This window comes from Argiope bruennichi, chromosome X2, assembly GCF_947563725.1.
Source record: "Argiope bruennichi chromosome X2, qqArgBrue1.1, whole genome shotgun sequence".
In the NCBI taxonomy this organism is placed as follows: domain Eukaryota; kingdom Metazoa; phylum Arthropoda; class Arachnida; order Araneae; family Araneidae; genus Argiope; species Argiope bruennichi.
The window spans coordinates 70,775,143-70,795,687 of NC_079163.1; the positions used below are offsets into that span (position 1 = coordinate 70,775,143).

Genomic DNA, 20,545 nt, shown 5'->3' on the forward strand with positions numbered 1-20,545 from the left:
TATATTTAGACTTTGATATTGATTTCATTTTTTTTGTTATTTTATATAAATTAAATAAATTAGTTTTCCCTATTCAATTTTTTGACAAAAATTCGAAAACCGGCTAAAACCGGTTTTTCAAAAAGTTGGTTTCTGTATAAACCCTATTCCAGACAAATCCTTCAACTAGAAGCTTTCCATTTTCCTAATTTCTTCAAACAAGATTAGTCTTGAGTTGATTTGATTATATTTAATTTGCAAATTCCATCTACTTAATCGAATCTTCGTGGTAAAGACAGAGCAATGTTGAAACGGAAAACATAAACCGATTTTTCATCTGGAGTATTGAAATAAGTACGAATCAGTTACTAATATCATTAAAAAAAATATAATTTTAAGTACAGAAACTTCCTAATATGGGCAATTTTTGTAATTAATAATATTGATTTTGTTATTTTTTTATTGATTAATAATAGTGATTTTGTGATTATAATTATAGAAAGTCATATATGTTATAGATATAGAGCCAATGTTAGTACGTGAAATGGAACCAAACTTTATGCGTCCTTAATTGGATTGTTGGAGTTTTACCGAGGAAATGCGTAAAGGAAGAATTAAAATGAATTTCATGCTTTAGCAATCATTCTTCATTTCCCAAACTGATATATATTTGATGCTTTAGCAGCAAATGAAAGTTTCGTAATAATTCATGATGAAATGAAAAAGATCTGAAAAACCACTTACCCAGCAAACTGCTAGCTAGTTTATGACTCTTATCTCAGAGAATCATTTTTTAAACCAAATGAATCAAAAAATGAAATAATCTAATATAATAAGAATATAAGAATGAATCAAGAAAGGCAATATATTAGTTAGAAAATCATTCCGTTTTTTTAATTGTTTTAAATATTCTTTAAATTCAGACATACACATAAAATATGAAATTATATTATAAACATTTTAAATCGATTTCTAAATTTATTGAATGATAAAAGAACAGGAAGGCAAAATGTAATCACCTATGTAATAAAAGACATACTATAAGAAAAAATACGATACAACAGAAAAAAATTTATGCTACTAGGATGGATATAAAATTAATCTAGTCTTCTATAGATGAAGAATTTCTGTCTAAAGAAATCGGCGTGCAAATTATTCGGTTGATTTAAACTTTTCGAGCATAATTGAATACATTATGCAAATTGTTTCAGATCCGTTTCAAACAGGTTAAAACACAATTATTAGAAATGAACCATTTGTTGTAAAGACCGTCTTTAATTTTCATTTCTGCAGAGTAATTAAATACATGATTACTTTATATGACTTAATCGAAAAATTAATTGTTTTAATAGACATAAATAAGATGAATTTTTTTAATGATCTGCAGCATTTAACATAAAACTATAATCAAATATATCTGAATGAAACAATTATCAGGCAAATGCAACTAATAATTATCAAGTTAGAGTATGATGGGGAAATCTCAATAAGTAAGATATAGTTTTCATTATTTCAAATACTGCAAATTCTACTTGTCATTCGATGTCATTCATCTATGGCATAATTATTAAAATATTCATCAATTTCCTAAAATAGCCCATTCCTTCTGCATTTCTAAGAGAAACTTTGAAGCAAATTATTGATGTACGAATTCTTATTTTAATTCATTCATTTCCGGCTCATTTAAACGGTATGGGCGAATTATTGGTGATTTGGTGATACCCGATTTCACCGATAATTCGCCGAGTGTGCAGAATGTATGACATTGATATTCAGACATCCTCCTGATGTTGAGGCATGGGAGCTTGTAATGGGGGGGGGGGGGTAGTCCTTCCATCTGACTGATTTGAGATTGCGAAGTCCATTCTTCATAGTCCTCGCATTGTTTCAAAATGGACTAGGAATGGTTAGATTAAACTAACCAAACTACCACCTCACTACTTCCAATAAACAATAATTTATTCCTTCTGCTTTTCTATTCAGTATAGTTTTCTTTCAGTATTCCTGTTATCAAGCGAATTCTTTTCCTTGAGAATAAATACTAAAGTTGTAAATATGAAGAGTAATGGAAATAGGATCGAAAATGAAGAATTATGGCATAGAGAAATCGGACTTCATTAATTTTAATTTCGAAAAGGAATATCGATCGAACGCTGACTGTAGGCCTGCGGCTAGAATGCTAAGATTTAATTTTGTACTTTTTGGCATGATATCGACTTCATTAATTTTTCAGCCTTAGTAAGTAGTTTTAACTTCTCGGTCAAGGAATCCCTAAGACCCTGAGCTTCTGGCATTTTGCCAGTCTTTCCACTTTACAGTTAGCCACAGATGTGAGTGGAACTACTTGAATAATAATAAAAAGACAAATGTTTAATCGAATCGATAACTGTGTCGTCGCAATTTCTTCTACGTAACATATATTTTGTTCTAATCGACATTCTTTTGAACTAAGGCGATGCATTAAGAACGGTCAATATGGTTTTAATATTATAAAAAAATAAATAGGGTCTATTTTAAAATTCTTACAGCTTCAATTAAAGCATGTTATTTCAGTAATTTCCTTTTTTTTTTCTTTTTTTTAGTCTATATATTCATTGGCTGCTTTCCAGTGATTTATTTTTTAACTGTTTACGCCATTATCTGGACGGTTGAATCGTGACCAAATCAAATTGTTGCTTCCTTACATTTTGTTCAGCCAACCTGAACCTAATATTTCGTTCCATTAACAATTCTTTTCATAGATCGTTTATATTGAGAGTGGTTATCGTTTTTTATAGAGCTTATTAGATATTTTTGGAATTGACTGGTTTTAACCTCCAGCACGGTATGCTCCAAAAACTCCCTCGGGATTTTTATTTTGATTGATTGGTTTGTATTTTTGTTCTGTATTATCAGAATTAAGCATTTTAGAGCTAAAATAAGCTTTCCGATGAAACATTAGTTTCTGAACAAATAAAAAGTCCTGGACTGAGATAATTGAAAATGAAATAGCTAAGTATTAACATAAATGATTTACAATAAATGCACATGAATTAAAATTAATAAATTACATAACAATTCGAAAATCCTCAGGAAATGGTTAAATTTCACTGAATTATAAAGCACCAAACTCAATGCATTGTCGCAATTAATTAAATCCGATAAAAACTCGTCATTTACAAAAGTCCTCTTCATTCTCTTTCAATCTGTAAACCTATTTTGCTTATTAACAGTCTACTTTACTATATATAACTAAAAGTTTTATTAATTTTTTTTCTATTTTCTCAAAAAATTGCAAGCAATGGAAAAAAGCTTTTTATTTTCATAGAAATTCAAATTTAGGCAAAATTAAAACTGTTAATCTGAAAAGTGGTATCCGTTGAATCGTTACTTTTTTAAAAGGAAAATCGCATCGAATAAATGGCAAATTTCATTTAAAAATAAAGAAAAAATTATTACTTTTTTATAATTAATAATTTATTACCACTGAAAGTAAAATCCAGTTATTAATTTTTGTGGTAAATGGTAAAAAAGAAATCTAGTGATTGTTCTTATTATTTCAATCTTGTATAGTGTATATTATCAACATTATGTTTAATATATCTTCTTAAAATTAAAATAAACCTCATGATTAAGTGTAAAAGTTCAAGAAAATGTAAATGTTTCTGAAAAAATTGAGAAAATAAGAATTCTAGAAGCTTTCCTAGTTTCCTCAGGCACGTTCAAAAATAGTATTGCCCTCAAAAGATAGATAATTTTCGACTGATATCAATATATAGCTGTAAGAAAAGTTGTACATGATATTTCTGCACAGAATCATTAATCTTTAAGAAAACATCCATTTAGTTCTCTACCACACCCTCGATTAACCTAACGTCATAGTTTTTTTTTTAATTTATCTATAGTTATTTCTTATAGATTATGTCAGGAAATAAAATATGACGTAGAGAGAGAAAGGAGTCACTTATTTCGAGTGAGATCAAAACCAGAACTTGTAATACTTTTTTCCTTCTAAAAAAAAATCAGACTTGAGAAGAAAAAAATGTCCTTTCCAAGTTGATTTTCCAACTGCTTTTCTGATGTTTGACTAGAAATACTATAAATGAGTATACAACTTTAATTGTGAATTAATTTTATCTCCTTTGATGAAGTATATTCTAAATTCTATCCGGCTTTTAAAATTCACTCCATTTATTAAGAAAGAAACAGTTAAATTTTTGTTCATTTGCGTTACTTTAATTTATAATACAAGCGAAAAATAGTGGTCTATAAAGAGAGGAACGAAGTATATCTACTAGTTTTCATTTTCACATTGTAATAATAGTTTCTTATTGTTATTCTAGCTAATATTTTAATTAATAAGTTAATTTGATTTGTTTCAAATATTTTCTAAGAAATCAAAATTTTCCCATTGTATAATTTCCATACATGATGGATTTTAAAATGTTACCAAGAAAATTGAATAATATTTTAAGAAGTTTTTAAAATTTTGTTTACTTATTTAATGTCATTTTCTTTTGTTATTGTCTTCATTATTATTATTAAAGTAAGTGCCATTAAAATTATATTGCTGTTTTTTTATCTTTATAATATATTTAGTTTTATTCAATTTATTTACCTTAAAATTTTATTTTACACTCCATGATTTTAAAAATGCAGAGTTGTCAAATACATCCTTATAAATTGTTTTCGGCCTACAGTTTTCTTTTTATTTTCTTATAGCCAAATGATAAATAATAACACGATTATTTTATATAAAACTTGCTGCAAAATGCAAGGAGATACGAACTCTTCAAGGAAATAAAAACCATTGAAGACAATAGAGAGAGGAGCTGTTGCATTAGCTCCATACTGTAGTTCGTATGGAGCTACTGCAACAATTGCAGAGCTGCTTTCAACCCCTGTGAAATGAATTTTCCTCTAGCTCAAAATCACATCTTATGACAATCCAAATAATCATGATTTAAGATGATTATGTGGACATTAAATTTCAAGGACATTTAAACCTTGCATTCTGATAGAAATGTAGGTTTATTTCAAAAATATATTATGAAAAACAATAAGAATAACAGTAAACTAAATGTTTTCTTACTTTTTTTAAATATCTTTTCGGCTACCATTTTCCTACTTCGAAGGATATCCTGCTCGCATTGATTATTTTTTAAATTAATCAAAGATGAATGACAGTTATTTTAAATCTAGTAGGTCTACACAGATAACTGTCCCTGACTTTAGCCATACAGTCTTACTAATAATAGGTTTATAATTAGCAAAATATTCCAACTTGATAGATTTCAAGACATATTCCAACATTATATTTCGAATGTAACACTGGTAAATCTTAAATCATAGAAATGCCACAAAAATTTTGGATTTTCAACAAAGAAACACGTACGCACGTGGGCTGCAATTTCTATATCTAACTTCTATTTTTATGTTTTCAAATCGCCTTATGATGACACAAAATGATTCCATTGTTATTTGAAGTTGAACCTGATATCTTTGTAGATTCATGAGCTTTTACAAACAGCGTACAAAAGTAGTTGGCACATATCTTTTGAAACAGGAAGAAAAATCGTTTTTCCAAATATTTACCAAAATTAAATCGCTTTATACATGATATAAATGTCTATAAATGATGGACCCGATTTTAAAAAATCATATTTTCAAAAGTTCTCGACGGAATAAAATAATTAATGCTTAAAAATAACGAGAAAAGCACGAAGTTTTTTTTTGTTACTAACAAATGGCAGCACATTTACGATCGCTGAGAGTAAGAAGCCCAAAATGGCGACATTGAGTGAGAAGAGTTTTTGTGTGTTGGAGTACGCAAGGGTTTTTTCGACTACCACTGTTCAACGTGCTTTTAGAATTCAATACGGTAAAGAATCACCAACTAACAAAAGCATTTTGCGATGGTATAAGCAGTTTAAAGAAACAGGTTGCTTGTGCAAAAAGAAAAGCAGCGGCCGGCCAAGCCTTACGAGCGACGCAGTGGAGAAGGTGAGGGAGAGTTTTGTTCGCAGCCCGCGGAAGTCGACGAGAGTTGCCGGCCGAGAATTAGGAATGCCACATCAAACGGTATGGAAAGTTTTGCGTACAAAATTACAGTTTAAACCGTATCGTTTACAGTTGCTGCAACAAATAACAGAGAATGATAAAGTGTGTCGATTAGACTTTTGTGAACGCATGCTAATGGAATTACAAAATTCAAATTTTGCCAAAAAATTGGTATTTTCAGATGAATCGACATTCCATTTATCAGGACATGTTAATCGTCACAATGTGAGAGTGTGGGGAAGTGAAAATCCTCATCAATTTCAACAGTTTATGAGAGATTCACCCAAAGTAAACGTTTTCTGTGCAATGTCATGTGAAAAAATTTATGGGCCTTTTTTCTTCGGTGAAAAAACTGTCACAGGTGACAATTATCTCGACATGCTGGAAATTTGGTTATTTCCGCAACTGCTTGAGGACAGTCCCGATTTTATCTTCCAACAAGATGGAGCACCTCCTCATTGGTCTTTGACGGTTCGTAGTTACTTAAACAATGTGCTTCCACAAAGATGGATAGGCCGTGCGGGTGACGATGATTTAACGTTATTAACATGGCCATCAAGATCTCCTGACCTAACCCCATGCGATTTCTTTCTATGGGGTTACAAGACCGTGTTTTCGTACAGCCAATGCCGAAAACACTCCCAGAATTGAAACAACGCATTTCTGCAGCATTACAAAACATTACCAGAAACATGTTACAAAATGTGTGGAATAAACTAGATTATCGATTGGACGTATGCCGTGTGACAAAAGGGTCCCATATCGAACATTTATAAGGTAAAAAAAACTATCTGTTGGTAACAAAAAAAAAAATTCGTGCTTTTCTCGTTATTTTTAAGCATTAATTATTTTATTCCGTCGAGAACTTTTGAAAATATGATTTTTTAAAATCGGGTCCATCATTTATAGACACCCTGTATAAAGGAAGAACTAAGAATGGAAGAAAATATCCCAAAGGAAAATGAAAGATATGAAACTTCTTTGATATTCTTCGCGATTCTTCATATTGATAGTTATAGAGAAAGCTTCAATATATAGTAACTCCTAAAAAAAAAGATCTTGTTCTATATTAACAATACCACTCAATATTTTTTAACAATGAGCAATGTGAAATAAAATTTAACACTTATGGAGAATTTAAAACTTCAATAATTACAACAAGTAAAGACGATTTACTCTTCCGATAAACTATTCTGGCGAGATTGTTTTTAAAGATTCTAAAAATCTTGTGACTCAGTTGCGTTCGCAACTTTAAGCAGGGACTTTTCTAAAATTGTATTATTTTGGGAAGTAATAAATAAAATAATAATGATGACTTATTTGAAAAAGATTAAAAATTTTAATTTTTCTGTCAATACATTGCCATATAGAAGATAATTGCATGTGTGTAATAAAGTAAGATATATGTCGAATTAAGTTTTTATTCCATTACTGTAGCATTCGAAATAATTAAAGCTTATTCAATTACTGTAGCGTTCGAAATAATTAAAGCTTATTCCATTACTGTAGCATTCGAAATAATTAAAGCTGAATTTACTAATCAAAATTACTTAAGAAATATTATCAGTACATTTGTAGAGCCCACTTTTTCTTCTTTTAAATGATTCTGCTTTAAAAGAAATCCCAGATATAAAATTTTAGGTAAATCAGCTGAAAATGACAGGAAAAGAAGAAAAAAAATTATGGGATGTTTCAATATATGCAAACACAGCCAATAAGTCACTTTACTAGCACTTTCGTTTATTGAAGTTTCCATTTCAGTCATTACCATAGTAAAACTAAATTTATCTGAAGTAAGCTTAATGTTTTTAAAGGTTTACCACTTGGAGCAATGAAATATGATAACGTGAGAATTCAATATACATACTTTTATTTCTATATTTAATTGCAAAAATAAATAATAGTTAAATATTATTTTAAAGATATAATAAAATTTAATTTAAAATTATAAAAAAAAATTCTGAATAAGTTCACCAATTTATATTAATCGCTAAAAGCCTCGTGCTACCTTTAAGCAACGTACCCAATTTTGTCTTGTAAAATATTATAGGAATAAGATTAAATGTCCTTTTCTGTCAATAACATACATCTTGAATTCGCTATTAAAATAATTTATAGCATATATGTGGCAGCATGACTGCTGATGCGAACCAAAATAAATTGGTATTTTTCATTTATGGCTTCATGTCTTCTTGTCAACATGTTTTCATTGTTGAATTGTTGTTACGTGAAAAGAAAGATATATTTATCATTGTTTTTGGATATTTGACAGCAAAGTATTTGTTCTAGGATAATTTTCGTGAGTCTATTGCCAAATGGCGTGCGTCTATCGCCAAATGGCAACAATAGGCATAAAGTTTCTTTAAACCTAAGAAGAAATAGCAGTTTTGGTATCAGATAGTAAAAGATAATAAAATTAATCGAATATATTTGTATGAAACTACTTATATTTTATGTCTGACATGCAGGATTCGATTTCGGAGAAAGATCTGGACTGAAGGGATCCAAGTTTCTCTCTCAAAGTGTACGTGTGTGTGTGTGTATCTAACATATTTCTCTCCTTTTTCCAAAAATATATAATAGAAAAAATATTTTCTGCAATTTTTACTCTGATATTTTCCAAACTACTTCGAAAAGGTGCAATGGGGAGGAATTTGTTAATTACTGATTTAATAATGGTGATGATTACTATTTTTTAAACGATGATTCAGATTGTGAGTCTAATTAGAGAATGGAGTGGAGTCAAAAAAGAGGAATGAAGAGGAAGAGCAGTAAACATTCAAACAGCTCCAACTACTGCAGCGACTGAATCTTGATTTCTCTTCAGAACAAAGACTTAAATAATGTTAACCAAGTTACTTGAAAAATAATTTATTTGTTATTATTATGTGTTACTATTTCTTACAAGGTATTTGAGACTCCGACATGCAATAAAGAGTTTTCCAAGAAATCTGAAATGACGCAAATTTTATACATGGATCTTTTACCATGTGCCAGATTTAATTCTAGTAAATTCTTGACTAAAGTACAAAAGACCTTTCTATGCTAACAGTCAATGTTCAAAGTCAATTTCTCAACCAAAATTCAAAGCAGAAATTGCGAAATCACTATACATGGAAGGAAGCAAATACGCGACTAAGCGTGGAAGACATTCATCAATGATTCAATCAATTCATCAATGATTCATTCATCAATGATCAAAAATGTGCAGAGACATAATTCCATACGTACTTTCTGAAGATTTTTGATTGAACCCAAAGGGATATATGGCTCTATATGCACGGGAAAAATGAACTGTACATTCCTACATTGCAAAGGATGCGTCGTAATAAAATGTGGTGTTGAATTATACTTAATAAAAATAATAAGTACTTCAAAAATTTCTACGATTTTTCTAACTAAGAAGTATTTATTTACATCTGCCATTATAATAAAATGATTTGTCTGTCAATATGATATAAAAAATAATTTTTGTGATACGTTGCAATAATTTTTTACTTTATAAATTACAATTGCAATACTTTGCAATGACTTTGTATTACAAATTAAAATGTTTTTAAAAAAGTTAAATTTACAAATGTATTATTTTTTGTGGAAATTCGCTATAATAATTTTCAAAATTTTATCTGTGTTTAATATTACAGAAAATCAAAGAAGGCTGCTGATTGGTAACAATCAATTTCTTATCAATTAACCATCCATAAAATAAAATATGATTTTTACAACATTTTTCTTCAGATCTATTGTAGTAATAAAAGTCAAAATCATTTAAAATTTATTTTTCAAAAATTAGACATTTGAGAGTTAAATCAAATAAGCTTGAAATAAAAAGAAATTTGAGACAGCTGAAAATTAAGATAGTTGTTTATTTTTTTTTTAACTTTTCTATCTAGTAATAGAGAAATGCAGTTGATTAGTATGTTCAAGTTTCCCTCCAACGATCCTTTATGTCATTTTTTAGAAATTTTTACACTTAATCGTTTTTTACCAGAGAGAGTATTAAATGACAGCAATTAATATATCGAAATATTTTTACTGTTTAAATACATTTTTGTTTCATATTAAAACAGATATTCTGTAAGTCTAGTGAGTGTATTATTCAAACCCAAAATTTTATTCAATAATTTTCCTTTTATTCATAAATTTGACATTATATAAATTTGTATTCAACACCGAATTTTGTTTCTGTGTTGTTTCTTTTTTAATAAAAGTATGCTTTCTGTGCTTTATTTTTATTTACAGTGATGTTTTAGATCTTACTCCTTCCATTTGTATCAAAATTTGAATGTTTTTTTTTCTAAAATTTTTTATTTATGAATTAAAAAAATTTAAATTATAAAAACGTCTTTTATATTTGTAATAATGAGAAACTTTTCTCGTTTATTATTTTAATGTAAAATAAGAATTATTGTCAAAGATTCGTTTTATCCTTAAATGTATTGAAACGTAAATTCTAATTTAATATTAGGATTTACAAATTTCAACTGCTATAATAATATAATTCCTCAACCGTTTATTCAAATAAATGTTAGAGTATGACATGTACTCTAAGAATTTGAAATAATCTGGAGAATTTGGGCTAGCATTTGAAACCGGGTATGGCTATTTTAAAAAATTGATTACGCTTAAATCTAAATATGAAAACAATCTTTTGCCTTAAAAAATATTTTTTTTGCATTTTTAGAAGACATATTTCGATGACTGCTATTTCCATCTTTATCTGGCGATTATTAGTTTTAGAAAAAAGAGCAATAGTGAGATATTTTCCTTCATATATAATTCATAGCAGTTGTTCTATTGCTTCAAAAATCAACACTTGACATTTATTTCGCATGTTAACATTAGGAAAACTTTTATTTACATTCACTTCCTTGTAAAGATGGAATTTTGTAAAAAAAATTTCTCTCATCGTGTAGAGCCAGAATTTTCAGATTTTGCGCACGTTTATTCTCTCGATAACAGTACATTATTTTAATATTTTCGGGATTTAATCATTAATTAATTGATCAATTTAAATTGTTTGGTTCAGTGATAAGTGCTCAAAATTATCCAAAATTTGAAGAAAAAAAATATTGATTAATATTCCATATTACTTATAATAATGAATTGAATATTAAAAACTTCAAAATAAAAGATAATTAAAAATATTTCAATTTTTGTGTGCACTAAACAAATTGTATATTAAAAAACGTTTTTTATAGAATTTTTTAAAATTTCTTTTTCTTGCAATGATAATACTTTTTTCTACAAGATAAAATATTATATATACTGTCGGTTCTTATTATTTGTCCCCCCAGCAAAAACCCAAGTAGAACATTAGATCGGAACGAGTAAAATGGTCCCTCCCGCAGGAATAAATGTATATAGAACTCTCGAAAAGTTATACTTAATGAAGGGATTTTCTAAGTGAAACGAAAGATCAGAAATGCTAGTTTAAAGGCGAAAAAAGGTAATAAAAATTTTTCCAGCTTACAAAGAACGGAATGAAACAAACTTCATCTCCCAAGTTAGGCATCACTGAAGGTATTACACAGTATTAACTTTATCGCATAGCAATATATAATATTGTTTAGACACTTCTTAGTACCATACGTGTTGGGTGGTCTTAATAAGAAGTGTTCGATTTTCTAAATTTCAGCTATCCTTAACAATTAAAACTCAATTTTTAAACTACTGTAATTCAGTTAAAAATTCTAAAATTTTGCATCTAAACTTGAAAATCTATAATGATAGGCATAAATTGATTCTAAAGAAAATTAAAAGTTATATTTTTCAATTAATTTAATGAAATGTATTTAGTTCAATTTTTCAAACTAGTTAAATCTTTCTAAACTATTTTATACAATATGAGATTATTTTTAGATTCAAGTAACAAAATGCCATAGAAAACTGTACATTAAATTTTGGAGAATATCTCAGTGGTAATAGTCTTCGATGAATGCAGGTATGCAGGTATCCAAAAATAAAAAGGATGGAATGTCCATAACGATGAAAATTAAAAATTAATTTCAAATTTTCATATTCAGTACGAATTATTTTATAATTCTCCTCTTTGTTTTTAATAAATAATTTTAATTTATGGCATAAGAAGTATATAACAATCAATAAAGTATGCATAAAGGTGCTGAAACTAAAATAATTCAAAAATCATGATTAACATCATTTTACATATACAAGCACAAATTTTGAAATAGTTTTTGGAAAAAATTCTTAAAAAACCAATCGTTGATTTTTCTGGTGGTAAAGAATTTATTAAAAAGATCCCTTTAAATACATTTCTGGACAATCTTTTTTCTAACACTGCTCCAATTCGTAGATGTTTTTTAAAAAAAATAGAAAGAGAGAGAAAATTCTTAAAAACTGGAATATTTTATATTCATAATGATATTATTCTTATAATTTATACATAATGGCATAAGCATCTAACCTGTTAGCATTAATTATCAACTCTAACAAAGAGTTCTATAACTTCAAATAAATAGATATGTAATAATATAAGAGTTAATATAAAATTTATATGTGTAAAATAATCTTTCAATTCTCAAAAAAATTCTGATTTAACTAATATAATATTTTATATATATATGTATATATATATATATGGTATCGAAAATGGTTCAGATTTTGTCGGTAAAAAACATAATCCTAAAGAAAAATGATATCTCTTTTCTAAAAATAAACTAATAAAAAATTTGCTCAATTCAGCAAAAAAGTATACGTGAAGAGATTCGAACATAAAATTTTTCAGCATTTAAAGAGAATAATTAAACAAACATTATAGATAAAGTGGTATATTGATTAATAGTATTTAATTGAATATTTGAAACTAAGATTTGTTTTTAAGGCAGCAATCTACTCCACAATAATTTCAAATTGATATTCGTTACAGCAGGAAATTTTTACTACTTTTGAAAGAACAAAAAGGAAATAAAATTACTTTGAATTTGTCTGGAAACCTGTAATATTTCCAACATTTTTTTTAACTAATTATTAGCTAGACAAAAGTATCACTTTCATTTCAATAAATTTAATACAGCAAACAAACTAATTCTACATTTATTTCTATGTTATATTAACAATTATTAGTAGATAATTAGCTTGAAATTTAATGCAAAATAAATTTATTAATCACATTTTCGCGCCAATTAATAGATATATAAGAAACAATATTTTTTACGAATAAATTTTTTTAATATTACAATCAGAACAAGAGCTACTCTAGCATAATTATCTGAAAGAATATTAAGGTTCTTAATTTGCGCAAGCAAACACGTGCTCGGAAATTCGCAAAACCTACTTCCATCCACAAGTAATGAATCCTCCGCCTTTCAACGCAAACGATAGATTTCCATCCTTGACATTTTTATTTGGACGCACTCTTGCTTCGAACCTCTTTTTTTTTTTTCATTTTTTCATTTTTTTTTCCCCGCTTCAATTTTGATGCAAGTGAAATAATTAGCTTCCGATACCGGAATGCGAACTTCGAAAAAATGCAAGTGGATCTTTTAAGTGGCATAAAATATTCAATCGGTACTTACAGCTCAGCGTTTGCTTTTGGGCGCGACTTTGTTTTCGTTGCTGCACGCAGCTAATGGTTCCGCCCCGGTCACAAAAGACGCCATTGCGGCCCGGAGTTACCTTTCGAACACCCCTGCTTACTATAGAGAAGTCGGAGAATCCGGAAGGGTCTAGGTAGAACACCCATCGACCGGCAACTCAACATAAAATCGAAATAATCTCGCGGCCAGCCAGCTTGCTTTTTCAGAAACCACGTGAAACGAGGTATAAAAATGGAACCTCAAATGGCGGGAATTTATTAGACGGTAAAATATTTTTTTTCATTTTTTTTTTCAATTTTTTTTAAGTTTGGATAAAATATTATTGATTATTACTACTACATTTATCATTATTGAATAAATTTGTCGCAATCCAAAACGACTTTTTAAATAAGAAATAGAAGGAATCTTAGTATTATTGAATAAATTAGCCGCGTTTGAAAAAGTTGTCCGGAAAGAGATGTAATGGGAGTAAGTGAGGAATTTGAAGAATTATAAGTTTATCAAAGTCATTTTTTATTTTATTTATTTATTTTTGAAATGTCAAGGCATGAAGAAGCCCATCATTTTAATCTAATGCAAAATATAATTATCTAGCTTTCCTGATTAATTTTTTTTAATTGTAACGCTCGATAAATATGAAAATTCACGAATATCAACTGAATAAAACGAATAAAATATTTTTAATTATATTGTTAAATAAGTTATATAAAAATTATTTTTTACCAGAACAAAGCCTTTTCATGGTATAAATCAACTTGAAATCACCTTTTTATAAGATCACGGTCATTTTTTTTTTTTTTTTGAAATTTCAAGGAATGAAGAAACTTATCATTTAATTTTAATACAAAATTTAATTCTCTAACTTTCCTAATTAATTTTTTTTTACTGTAATTCTCGGTAAATATGAAAATTACGAATATCAAGAGAATTAAATGAATAAAAAATGAAAATTATATTTTTAAATAATTAGCTATATAAAAGTGATTTCTAAACCAGAACAAAGCCTTTTCAAGGAATAAATCCCTTTGAATCCCAATTTATACTTTGATCTAAAGATTTGTTGATTTTTAATGTACTTCTTTAAAAATAACTATTTATACTTTTGTAATGCTTTTTAGAAATTTCTTAATTTAAGAATAAAAGTTTTACAAAAGCAAACATTTGGACACACACACACACACATACATATATATATATATATATATACAAATGTATTTAAAAAATGTACTGCCTTGATGTTATGTTAATTCAAATAAATAAGCTTCTATTAGCGAAATGTTAAAATTCTATATAAAATTCAATTAGGACAATTAGTTCCTTCATAGCTCTTATCAAAAGTAAGTTAATTAAAGATATATAGTATCAAAAAGAAATAAAATGTAATCAATAAATTGCTTTTTATTATTTTTGAAAAGCAGTTGGAGAGAGAGGGAAAGCATTTAAAATGAGAAAAAGCGAAGAATCGGCCATATTTTCAGTAATTTTAATTAAAAATCACAAATAAAAATTTCTAGGAAACATTTAGTTTCTCGAAACCTTAATCTATATCTGAAGGCATGAAATAATATTTTATTTAACACCCAAATACAAAAGGAAATTCTTTATCTTTGATAGAGCGAGAGAAAATAAACCACGTCTTTATCCTTTTTTGTACTAATCTTTTGTGGGATAAGTTAAAACTATGCAATTCGTTTTCTTCTTTTCTTGCAAGAAAATGAGAAGTTAAAATAAGGCTTTAGGCCCCTATTCAATTACGGTGGAATTTCTAAGCGCTGAGAAAGAGCAATTTCTTTTTCTTTGCGTGAATAAAGAAAAAACAAGAATTGAAAAGGATTTTACTCTATAGAAGGGTGATAAAATAATACGAAAACTACATAAATACAGAAAAATCTGGAATAATAGGCTCCTGGATCATCCTTTGCGAGAATTACAGGTTGTATGCACAAAAATCATATGTAACAGTTAAAGAAGTTTTAACCAACTCATTGCTTAAAATCTAATTTCGAAAATGCAATCAGGATTTGAAGGAGTTTCTAGTAGGGCTTGCCTCTTTTCGATTTATCGAAAACAAATCGATATTTTTTATTTCATTACATATCGATATCTTCGATATTTTTATATTGATTTAATCGATATTTTCCAATATTACTTTTTGAAGAAAAAAATCGATTAATCGATTCAAATCATAAGCATCGTCTTTATATCATAAGCACGCATTTTTTTAAATAGTTTTCAATCCATCAATCGTTTTAATAACTTCAAAACACGATCATTAGATTATTTAAGTTCTATTGCGGCTATCACGACGAATTTAAGATGTATACGACAAAAATATTACCGAAATGCTAAAAGTCATTTGTATGCACAACAGAAATTCAAAATATTGAATAGATTTTCTTTCTAATCACAAATACTATGAAGCAAAAGAGAATTTCTAATGACGCTTTAATGATATATAACTAAATATTAATAATTTTTATTAAATCGAAACTTTTTCCCATGCATAGAAAAATTATTTTTTCTACGTGAATTTTTCTTTGCAGACATGAAGCAAATCCGCAAAAACGCGGATTTTAGTATTATCGATCAAAGTTTCAGCATTTTTATGATAATTTAATTTTTTATGTAATAATTCTACAATATTCTTAATTTTTCAAGCCCTTTCTCTTTATATTTATTTATTTTATTATTCAATTTTTAAAACTTATTTTACTTTTCGGTGTTTGTATGTTAGAAACAATTAATTATTTTATTGAGTTCTGCTTTCTTTGTTTCTTTTGTTTAAAGCATGTGCCATGCCTGTCTTTAATGTTATCAAACTAATTGAATGAAAATATTATTGATATTGCCATCTTATCTCCCCTTATTTTGTGACGGAGTATTTTTTAATAATTTTAGTTTAATTTAATATCGATTTATGTAGCTTTTAAGGAAGCAGTTTTATGACGAATTTTAAAAACAAATTATTGTGGATTATTTTCAAGAGATTTGGTTTTAGTATTTTTTTACTTAGAAACATTCAAAATCAAAATTAAAAAGCAATTTAAATAAATGATTGCAAAACATTTTTTAAGACAGCCAAAATATTCGTTCATTATAATCATGAACAATTTTTAAATCATAAAATAATGTAACTTAAGACCTTAAACAGTGCTTTTATTCTGTAAAGCTTAGCTTAGCAATGATAAATACAATCAACTGCTGACTGATGCTAAATAAATTTAGTGTGTGTGGTGCCGAGGGCGGGAATATAATAGCCCCCAGCACCACACGGGACATATAACGGGACAGTCCCTTGCGGTTTGTGGCAATAGGGGATAAAACGACATTCATAAAAATGGTCAGGTGCATGTTCTAAAGTATATATGGGTTTAGATTTTTCATTTCATGCTTCTTAGAGCCTAATAGAAAAGATTTTATGGATAAAGATACAAAAAAAACGGATATCCCCAGTTGCAATGAGAACCTTTCTAGCCGCTGGACAAACGACGCGATTTTATAGGTGGCAATAGTAGGGGGAAGAGCAGGAGGGGGCAGTAGTCTCTCTCCCTTTCGGCGAGAAATTGAGTTTCGTATGTCGGCAAAAGTTTCTAGTTTTGGAACAGGATGGATTACAACAAATATGATAATTTAAAATCCATCTTAAAAGTTAAAGTAAACAATCTAAACATCCAAATAATGTTTAACTTAGGTGGAATAATTAAATTTGGCTCAATAAATGATTCCAGAGGGCAAATGAATAATATATCGCCTTTTGCAGACTATTTTTGGATCGGTCGAATACTAAGATAATGCGACTGATACTGACGACGGAATATCAGAAATCAGATAAAATTGGCGTCCATTAGGTTTACAGTACCTTCTACACTTGGCAGAAAAACCGAAGTGATTTATGTTGTTGTTGAAGTGAATATGTTGTGTCAGTGAATTGTTGTTTCGGACTGTTATTGGTTTTTCGATTAAGATATCTAAGATATCATATTTATGGAAAATTGAGTTTTACTTTCATCAACTATTTCAATCACCTGCCGTTAAAATTATTAGGAAAATTAGAGTTTTTATATTATACATGAATAGGGCAATAAAATTGTTTTTTCATTCAAATTTTACTGAAAATTTCAGATAAGGAGCGACATTTTATTAATTCAAATGTTATCTCCGGGGCAATAAATCTGCTAGATTTTCTCATTTATTATACTTTATTTCATTATGATAATTCCCTAATTCATTATGACTAAATTATTATAATAATTCCCTGACTTATCTAATCTGCTTATTATGATTATAACAAATTTAGTAAAAGCACAGGAAACAATCGTTTGCAATATAAGCGTGCTAAGATGAGTTACTTTGCTGTAGTCAAACCATTTGAATGTATATAACGCTATATATATATTATTAATTAAAAGCTATATATGTAATATTATATATATATATATATATATTATAATCAAAATTATGTATACAACGTAGTGATAACTAACTTAATAAGGAGTAAATCTGAAATAATTAAAATTTCGGAAAAAGTGTTTTTTTTTTTTTTTTTTTTTTTTCAATACGACAGAAATTTTGATATTCCACTGAAAGACTCGCTATATAGATAGGAATATCTGATAAAAGTTTCAGACCAGTATCTGCATTATTTTTTGGAAAATTCGACGGTACTAAAAAAAGTGTCGGAAAATGCCTATAAATACTTTTCTATCAATAAGAATCAGGGAAAATCATTTTTATTCTAAAAGAATTGTTGCACAGTATGAAATGGCTTCATAATGGCAAAATTTCATAATAGGGACTGAAAAAGGTCAGAACTGAAAAAATAATTCGTGAACTAATGTTTTTGCAACAAAAAAAAATGGAGAAAAAATTGAAATTCTTTTATTTTAACTGTTTATTGCCAGAACTTGTTGATTCCAGACAACGTAGATCGATGAAAATTCCAAATACTTCTACAATTGTAGTTGCCCAAAAGAGACAGAAAGAAACAAAGAAGGGAGCGCAATAAAATGTGTTTGTAGCTTTTTTCCCCCTGATATTTTATATAATTTAAAATTATATATATATATATATATATATATATATATATATATATATATATATATATATATATATATGAATCAGAAATTGATGCTACTTTACACTCTTTTGTAATTTTTTTGTTTATATGATTTTGTGTTTATAAGATCTTTTTTATATGTTTATATAATTTTCTTATTCCTATATCTTGTACTAAATGATAATTAATTCTATTCAGAATAGAAAACTAATACTGTTTTATCAGAAAAATAATTAGCGAAATTGAATTTATTCAAAGAAAAGTATACATTTTTTTTTTCCAGAAACGAGAATATTAGAATATTCTTATGTTTCTGAGTGCATTTTCTACAAAACCGTTATTAGAAAAGAAATATTTGCTTGTGTGTGTGTTATACTAGTTCATTAAGCAATATCCTTATCATGAAGCAAACGTAAAATCATTATGTTTTTCGTATTAATGATTGATACAATTTGATAGCTTCTGATTCTGATTTTACTAACATTCATCAAGCCATGAGGCAACGCCGTGCAGGTACTGCTAGTAATCTGTAATAGTGATTTGGAAACCATCTTAGAAATCTTAAATAACTCTGTCATATAGATTTTCACGCATATTTACTATCAGAATAAAATTTCATCCGCAATACTTTTAAACATTGCAATAAAATAATCTTTTTATTTTTAACCTGTGTTAATATTTGTGTACATATGCTTTTCTATAATTTTTTTTTCCGATTCGTCTATCCACATTAAATATATTGGGATAATCAGGAAATCATTGATTTAAAGGAAAAAGAAAGGACAAAAAGACATGTGCCCAATGTTGTTTCCTAAATAAATTAAGAGCATTAAAGCACAAGCATCTACTGGAATTATCTGATCAATTTTTACATGATGCTGCTAATAAAAGTTTTTTAATTATTATTTTATTATTATTATTTCTATTTATTTATTTATTGCCATTTTTTTTCATTACATTTTAGTACAGTGCGTTTATCATTCTTGAAATCCTAAAACATTATTATTTATTTCGTAGAAGTTTTGTTTATTATTTATTATTTTAAATATGGCAATACATACAGGATATTCATTCTAACCAAGAACCAACATCTAATTTCTGAAGGCATGCACATTGAATAAGAAAAATGATTTAAATAAATCAAATAATTATATTCTATGTAGTTTGATCCAATAAAATTCTAACTCTTACAGAATTTTAAATTTTAATATATACCCTCATCCCTATGACTCTTATTTAATGAAATGTTCTTGAGACACTTATAAAAACAGTTCCATTTTTTTACCACGGAAGCTGAATTGCATTATGAAAATCTAAATGTTACTATTTCTTTAAAAAAAACGCGAGATTTAAAATCATTCCACTGACCAACTTGAGAAAAACACAACTATTCGCACCTTGAATTTCTCCAAGGTTGAATTGGCCTAAAATAGTGAAATTGTTGAATGTTCTAAAATAACAATATTGAAAGCTTCTGAATTCGGTCAAATTTGATAGCTGCAGATTGAAGCTATTTTTCTTTTATTTAAAAATTGGAGTCTCAAGAACTCTTTCCTGATTATGATTCATAGGATCGAAGGACTGTATAAAATTTAGATTTCATAATTTTATTAGAAGTGCATTTATTAATTGTGACAAAATAAAATATTATTATCTACGTCATTTAAATCACTTTGAAATTAAAACTGACAATTTTATGATAAATCAGGAGAATTTTTATAGAATAATCTTTTGAAATGTGATATCGATAACCAAAATTATTCTGTAACACACATAACATAAGCTTCAATGCTGAACGATTCTCTTATCTGTATTTATATTTTTTTAAAAGCTTCTTTGCTTTCTGCGAAAAAGTTTTATATTAACTGAATTTTAATCACTTCGGTTTCACATTAGAGTTCAGATTTAAAGG

General features: G+C 27.7%; 1 protein-coding gene across 3 annotated transcripts in view; it reads right to left on the bottom strand.

Annotated features, from left to right (window-relative positions):
• LOC129960930 (alpha-1A adrenergic receptor-like) overlaps nt 1-20,545 on the bottom strand; it is a 130,603-nt gene that overhangs the window by 39,641 nt on the left and 70,417 nt on the right. The window contains exon 1 of one of the 3 annotated variants that reach the window (XM_056074682.1): nt 13,557-13,740. The exons of the other annotated variants lie outside the window; for them this stretch is intronic. The gene's annotated coding sequence lies outside the window, so the exon portion shown is untranslated. Of the gene's footprint in view, nt 1-13,556; nt 13,741-20,545 lie in introns of those variants that run through there. 3 annotated transcript variants of the gene reach the window in all.